This window comes from Manduca sexta, chromosome 23, assembly GCF_014839805.1.
Source record: "Manduca sexta isolate Smith_Timp_Sample1 chromosome 23, JHU_Msex_v1.0, whole genome shotgun sequence".
Classification (NCBI taxonomy): Eukaryota; Metazoa; Arthropoda; class Insecta; order Lepidoptera; family Sphingidae; genus Manduca; species Manduca sexta.
In genome coordinates, this window is record NC_051137.1 from 1,749,666 (window position 1) to 1,758,282 (window position 8,617).

General features: G+C 36.4%; 2 non-coding genes across 2 annotated transcripts; both read left to right on the plus strand.

Moving 5' to 3' along the window:
* The first annotated feature begins 7,286 nt into the window (after window positions 1–7,286).
* On the plus strand, window positions 7,287–7,360 carry Trnan-guu. Its single transcript has one exon. It is a non-coding gene; the product is annotated as a tRNA-Asn (tRNA).
* A 78-nt stretch (window positions 7,361–7,438) lies between these two features.
* Window positions 7,439–7,557, plus strand: LOC115443908. Its single transcript, XR_003938679.2, has one exon. It is a non-coding gene; the product is annotated as a 5S ribosomal RNA (ribosomal RNA).
* Window positions 7,558–8,617: the final 1,060 nt, after the last annotated feature.

The window sequence follows — 8,617 nt, forward strand, 5'->3', positions numbered from 1 at the left end:
ATAAGTAAAAGAAAATTGTTTGCGCAATCTCGAAACGCGTTATGTCAGACTCATTGTGTAATTTAGTATATTCACCGTTCCATCATAATGTTAAACTTTTTTAATGGGCCTGCTTTGGTGTTTAATAACCACCATCTCTTTATGAAGTGATTGTAAACGATTTCAAAGGAAAGTCGTTGGCTAACCCATTGTCTACAGGATTTTCTTTATTCGCAAAAAGAGAGAATTTTCCATTGTTTTTTATCACGTTACATTATGGCCAGTACAGTGGAAGAAAGTATTGACTTGGAGGCATTGTTACTTTCCATGATATCTTCATAAAACTGTTTTGTCATCTAGATCTGTGAGGCATAGGTTTTCTCACGAAGTTTTCACAGTTACCTTAAACGAATTATATTAAACAATTAATAAGGTTCGCAAGTATCAGTGGTCAAAAGCCAAGTAGAGAATGTAATGTGAATTCAAGGAACTTATGTGTGTATCGTTTATACCTAAAAAACTACTTTAGAAATTTGGAAGCATGGTAATTCTGCTAACCCGTACTAGTCCAGTGTGGTGGACTAAGAGACTTTCCCGCCCTCACACCCACCACTACAACTCCTGTAAGCCAGGATCAGTAGTGGCACGCATTTATGACATCGAGCAGTGAAGCTCGGCGAGTCTCGGGGAAAACTATTTTTTTATTATCCCGCAACGAAATTAATAATAATAATAATAATATCAGCCCTGTATTATATACTTGCCCACTGCTGAGCACGGGCCTCCTCTACTACTGAGAGGGATTAGGCCTTAGTCCACCACGCTAGCCTTGTGCGGGTTGGTAGACTTCACATACCTTCGAAATTCCTATAGAGAACTTCTCAAATGTGCAGGTTTCCTCACGATGTTTTCCTTCACCGTTAAAGCGAACGATAAATTCACAAAGAAAACACACATGATTTTTAGAAACGAAATTAATCAAATAGAAATATAGGGACGAGTTGAAAATATTAATTGTACACTTCCCTCCATAGCAAAGCGGGAGACAAAATACAGGACTAAAGAGGCGTTGTGGACTAAGGCCTAAAACCTCTCAGTAGTAGAGGAGGCCCGTGCCTAGCCATGGGACAGTATATAATATAGGACTAGTATTATTATTAGGGCTCAAAGCTGCATCCTTCATCTCAGCAATCCGTTATACACTTATTATCGAGTATTAAGTCATGAAAGATAAAATGATCTCATATTTAACGCACATTTCTTCCTCAAACTATTGATATTAGCAGAAACATCGATTCATCATTGAAACATTTGAAGCTTGTGTCAATAAAGCTTGAATGGTGTATAATTACATGGTGTTAGTGAGTGCAACTGGTTCCGGATGCCTGACTGACTGCTCAATAGGCAATTTACTTCTGACCGGCTTGTATCTTCATTTCAATTCACAAACAGACTTAATCAGTGAGGGTTTTTGATACGGAAAAAGTTCAACACTAGTTTGGTGTTCCGATGTTGATCGTAATTTCTTTTAAACAATTTAATGATATCAAAGATGGCTTCGTGGTAAACGTCAAGAATGCTGTTTAAGAGTAGCGACATTATTTCGAATGCTGGTGGTAACCGTACACAATGTGTTAAAACCCCCTATAGTGGCACATGTAAGTGTATCGCGTTCTGGGATCCGCTTGTGTATGCCCGGTTCCAACAAGCCGACATAATTGTGTCGACTGTCGAGTGGTAATCATCTCTCGTCAGTCGATATTCTATTGGACTCCACTCCACTTACCATCAGGTACAGTAGGTTCACTTCACCATGTGCGTATAAAAAAAATAATTTTAAAGAACTGTTTGACACTGTACTAGGATTCCTATCATGAACATCATTCATCAGTCACCATTCTGTGGTGGTAAAATTCACGTGTGAGAAGGGCTATCTGGTACCCACTCAATGTCTAAATGTCAGATAAAGTTTACTGCTAAATATAGGCTAGGGGCGACTATTAAAGATTTCGAGACGGATCTTTCAAAATCGACCTGTACCTAGCATGAGCATTATAAATCTCATATACAGTACAACCAGTAACACCAGCATAAATGCTTGAAGACTGCTAGCAAATAATACAAAGTACCATTTTCTTTTGGACTCTTGCATACAGTACAATATAATATCACACAAATATAATTATCTTGATGAGTAGACGTGCCATCACGGATCTCAGGACGTCTATAGACGAATTTATGAGCTGAGATTGACTCGATCTGAGCAATGGAGTTCTGATAAATGTATTAATACGGTACAGATATATCTTTTGGGTTTTTTATAGCATAGGCATAGGCAAGAGGATCGTGTGCCCATAATTGATTTAAATGCCCACATATCAGATGAGTGATAAATGCGCAGGCGATTTTAAAGGAAAGGTATGAGGAAATGGTGTTGGAGATGCTTTGGGCATTTGGAAATATAACAATACGAAATATAGCAGCGAACTGTCACTTTAAATTCGTGCATTTTGAGTTCTAACATTACTGTGTGGGCCAAGTTGAATATCTAACAACTACAAAACAGTATCCAATAAAATCCCCTATATTTATCTAAACGTTTATACAGACGTACAGGCACGAGCTCACTTTCATACAATAATGAACACATAAACCGAAATTGCACTAATGTCCGAACGTGCCAATTCAACGGCGTCTGACAATTGAAAATTTATCGTTTAAAAAACGTCAATACTCGGATCGCATGGAAACGTCAATAGACGTCGAACGGACTTTAATCAATTTAACACTCAAATGCATTGTTAATACGATTCAAAATCGCTTAACGGCGACACGTGCGAATCGCCACGTCCGACTACGTGATTTATGATGCGGTTCGGACACCCATACAAAAAGTCGCGCATCTATTGAACAAGAAACGTAAATGAACGCGTTACAATACTGACTGTAATTGTTTAGACAAAAGATATCAGTAAGATACCCTCCACTTAACTCACAACAATCATTTTAATGAATAATCGACTCTATGTTACATCTATAGAGTCGAGTTTCGATTAAACATGAATAGCTTTACGGCGTTTGTAAATAACTAAACGAAGCTTTTACCATCACAGCTTTCGCCGATAGTTCTAAAGTTAATTTTTATGACATCCAAACAACAATGGTGTGACATTATAAAAGAAAAGGCATTCCGCAAGACGTTATGGGCTCCTTAACTGTTGTTTTACAATCGGACTATGCATTGTTTTTTGCGAAGCTATAACTACAGGCTCTTGTGCCCGTTGTGCTTTACAAAGGCATCTTTTCTTCCATTATAAAGCTGTTTATGTTTTTGGAAATTCTGGGGTTACGGTTTTTGTCCCGTAATGGTGGACAGCGGTGGGATTTCAAGCTTGCTGTTAACCCTTGCTTTGGCCGACAGTCAGTAGAAATGGTGGTGAAAATATTGTTTGTTGGGGGGGGGGGGGGGGGGGACGAATTACGTATCAAATAGCGGAACCTCGCCATATGTGAGACACTAATTTGAAACCCATTTTGATTAATAAAATATATTATTTTGAATCATTGGAAAAAAAATGTATATTGTCTGTTGGTAGTTGACAAATTGTGGATACATTTTATGTGGAAACCATGCTAATGTTGCAATACCTACATGAATTAAGAAATTTTAGTCGTATCAAATGCAAAAGTTATGATTTTAAACGTGAACATCTATTGTAAAATTATGGAACGAGTTGTAATGGTAACAATTAGGACTATTATCGTTTTAACTTCGGTTGTTTTTCCAGATTTTTAATTATTCCTAACTAACTCCTAGTAATTATATTATAATAATATTATATATTATTTGTTCTCGGTCTAAAGTTAATTGTTATTAATTTGCGTTGATTTTTCAATTATCAAATAAAATTACAAGTGTATGTATGAAATTGCCAAATTGTTTCACTTTTATATTCGGTAAGGTTATAATTTTTATTGGCGATTGTAAAATCAGCCCTAAATATTAAAGCGAATTAATCAAACAACTGCATTGATACTACTGATGACATATTTAATTAGTTCATGATGTTTACTCTTTGAATACATTTTCACTGTTAAACATGAGCACATAGCAAGGTAAATTTCTGAATAATTATCTAAAGCAATGATATGCGACTGAACGGTCTAAACAATTTTAGCACGCACCGATTCCAAATTACTGACACGAAATTTTGAATCTGTGTAAAAACGAAACAATCGTTTGACAGTTGACATGTGTCACGCTGTTTTCGGAACCGCACTAATGAGTGTTGTGTAACGACTTCACTCGGACAATAGGGATGGCCGGCGACCGCTGCGACGACAAAAAACACGCTTAATTACGGTTTGTTCTGGAAAATTGTATGGTCAGTAACATTTAACCGTTACCGAGTTGCAAAAAACTATTTGTATATTCCAGTTTTGTACTTACTGGTTTTAGAAGAAAGTGGAGGCAATTCGAACGGTCACGGTTGTTATCGTTTTAAAGGGTTCTTCTGTTTACCAAGAAAGTGTAATGATTTGAAGACTATGCGCTTTGTTTTGATAATTATGCTTATAATTTACAAACGTTTTGTGGAAGGTAAGGCACCGTTGCATTTGAAATTGTATTGTGTATACAAAAAGAAAATATAAATTTAAAACAAAAATCGTTGAAACCATAGATCTATACTATTATATAAAGCTGAAGAGTTTGTTTGTTTGTTTGTTTGTTTGAACGCGCTAATCTCAGGAACTACCAGTCCAAACTGAAAAATTCTTTTTGCGTTGGATAGCCCTTTGTTCGTGGAGTGCTATAGGCTATATATCATCACGCTATACCTAATAGGAGCGGAGCAGTAATGGCTAATCTCAGGAACTACCGGTCCAAACTGAAAAAATCTTTTTGCCTTGAATAGCCGTTTGTTTGTAGAGCGTTCTAAGTTATATATCATCACGCTATGACTAATAAGAGCGGAGCAGTAATGGCTAAACTCAGGAACTACCAATTTGAACTGAAAAAATCGTTTTGAGTTGGATAGCCCTTTATTTGTGGAGTGCTATAGGCTGTATATCATCACGCTATGACCAATAGGAGCGGAGCAGTAATGAAACATGTTGCAAAAACGGGGAAAAAATATTCGTTTTGAGAGCTTCCGTTGCGTGCGCTGCGTAAACGGTTAAAGTTATGCAACAATGACGTATGACGGGATTGTTCCTCTTAAAAATTTCTAAAAAATATATTATAAAACAAAGGCCCCCGCTGCATCTGTCTGCCTGAACGTGTTACACTCAAAAACTACCCAACCTATTAAGATTAAATTTGGTATGGAGACAGTTTGAGACCCTGGGAAGAACATAGGCTCCCGGGAAACTACTACTTTTATAACGGAAAACTTTAGCCTGAAAAACTTTATAACGCGGGCGGAGCCGCGGGCAAAATCTAGTTATAAATAAAATTCAAAATATTTCAGGCATGAAAAAACAAATTAGCGCATCGATCTTTGCCAATAAAAACAAATTCAAATTTCGAACATCAAACAAGGCGGGAAACAACCCGATCAAACACAAATCGATAACCAATGGCCGACAATGGCGCGTAGCAAAGATCCCTGGAGTTATCCCTTCGCCCTGTCTGTGACAGTTCACCTAATTGATTGCTTTTTTTCCATTTTCTTTGTACTGAGTCTTACAGATGGCGCTTTCAGAGCCCGCGCCGCAAAACTTCTGATTGCCAATTCAACTATTTAAATCGAGTAAAGATTGAAAATATGCTAATAAAGTTTTAGTTGTTGAAGAGTTCTTATTTTTTATAGCCAGCAAGTGGGTCAGTTTTCATTAAAATATAAATTTAGTACAATTAATGGTATACTATGGATGTTGTTTTTAAAAATGCACTATACCTTTTATCGCCTCTCTATAGAGATATAGCTGATTCATTAGATATATTATTGTTTCATAATACATTGTATATCGTAAAAGTGTGACATATTACCAAATTTGACTAGTCGTGTTTCAGAGTAAGCTAGGACACCTCTAGTTAGACGACAAGGAACTCGACAATAACAACAATTGGTCTTTGTATTTGAACCATACTTAGTTTACCAATACTTCCAGAGAGCTTTTTTCGCGAGTAAAGAATTACACCTAGATACAATAGAAGAAATTTTTATTACCACAATTATAATATAAATATACATTTTATTTTGAAGCCTATGACTCCTGAATTAGTGTTACTGTATCTCGGGAGTCAGTGATAGTTACGACTTCGGCATAAACCAATCTTATTTATACCTAATAAGAAATACAGCAGTAATACTGTTACTCCTATTAAAAAAATTATATTGCGTTCTTCCAGCCGATCTAGTCAATACAATATACAAGCTTAGTACAATTTTACCCACACAGTTTTACTAATAAAATGCTATAAAATCCTCTCTATTTTCTCCCAAACAAAGACTCAACACAACAAGCCTAAAAAACGAATCCCCGAAAACAATCAATACAACATCAATACATTGACACCGCTAATCTGTGAGTTAATTGCACAAAAACTTCCCCCAGGACAAGATCCCGATCGCATTTAAGATAAGAAGGATTTAGATGTCCGATAAGCGACAGATGTGTGATTGTTTGCGGAAATTTTGGCTTTTTTGTCAGTGGACTGGTCTGTAGTGTATATGGTACAATAATTTAGTTTATAGGATCTTTATGTAGGTAAATAGATGGCTAGTGGAACTGAAAGATCATCTTTACTTACTGCAGCACATAGCTGAATGCGGGCCAATTGTTGGTGCAATGATTAGAATTTGTATAAGTTTATATAAATTTTATTCTTTTAGTTAAAATAGTTATTATTGTTTCCAACAATAAACGTCTTTCTTTCTTTTTCTTTATGCAGTTTGCTTTATTTAACCACTGCAGGGTTATATTGATGGTATTGCTGGTTTCTCATATGTGAGAACAGGCCTGGGTAGGTACTGCCGCAATGTCTATTTCTGCCAAGCAGGAGTATGTAGTGACTGTTGTGTTCCGGTTTGAAGACATAATAAGACTTAACATCTCATGTCTCAGGATGGCGAGCGCAGTGGAATACCAAACAATACTTTGTAATTCAATGTGTTGGATGGTGTTTCTACTGTACATCGATGGTGGTATCGCTTACCATCAGACGAATGGCAACCTCATCTCATCCTTTGAAGGAATAAAACAAATATATTATAGGTAAATAAAGGCTGAAGCTTTTTATGGACTATCAGAGTCATGAAATATGAGTACTATTTTAGTTAATAGTATCCATCCGTGTAATAGCCTCCGTGGCGCAATCGGTTACCGCGTTCGGCTGTTAACCGAAAGATTGGTGGTTCAAGTCCACCCGGGGGCGACGCGCTTTTTGTTACAACATATTAAATTACATGACGTCACACTATTTACACAGATCACTCACTATGTCTCAGCATTCGCCAACGTCCATACCACGTTGAAAACACCGGTTCTCGTCCGATCACCGAAGTCAAGCAACGTCGGGCGCGGTCAGTACTTGGATGGGTGACCGCCTGGGAACACCGCGTGATGTTGGCTTTTTGCTTACATGAGTAACATTATTACTATGTAATTGTACTACCACAATAATAAGTGCAACTGTCTACGAGGTTAATAGGGAATGGCTATCGTTGATTCATCACTGAAGATTTTTTCTTTGACAAACTAACGAAAAGAAAACATCTGCAGAAGATTAAAAATAATAAAGCGAAGATCCTGACCCAATTCGTACAATCGCGAACAAAAAAGCATTATTGATCTATAAATATTTAGTACAAACGGTTACAGGCACAATATAGCACAGCATATCATAATGGCGGACACAATGCGACCAATGGGATTAAGTCTTTACCGGTACACTTCACCTAATTGGTAACAATGGGCCGCCATTTTGGAATAGGTTTAGAATTCCAAGTTTAAATTCGAATATCGAATAAAGTACAGTCGGCGATAGAAGTGTTATTAATTTTATTTTGTTGCGAGGATTAAAGTAATAATTTTAATACTTGAACCATTGTATAATTAGCTTATAACATCAGTATTATTAATGTAGGTTGATATAATGGAGAAGACAATTTGTCATTAATTTCATTCTGTTCTAATTATAAAAAAACGTGATTTGACATCACATCCTTTTTGATTGTCAATACCTTTTTGGAATACCTACATTTTGTAATTTTGTCCCATAAATCGTTGGTAATGATATGTTGCATTGAAAACCACCGGACCAAAATCTACGTAATACAAACGAAAAAGACTAATTATTTTAGTAAATAAGTAATTATATTGAAACCTACACAACCTCGACTCTGATAGGTATTCTAGGAAGTGAATTAAATACAATAGCATTGAAAGGACGCATTGATCACACAAGATGTGCTCTTTGTTACTTCATTCGATGAAATCGAGAGCAAATCTTTTAACTTTATAAATCTAATTCGAAATAAATCATGTAAAAATGCCCTTTTTGAACGTTCAAAGAACTTTTCTTCGTATATGAAAAGCCGTGACCAAACAAATTATTGAGTCAAATTGTGAATGCATTTGTCCCGTACTTCGGTCTCTGTCACACGTATAGCGTTATCCCGCTCTGGCACAC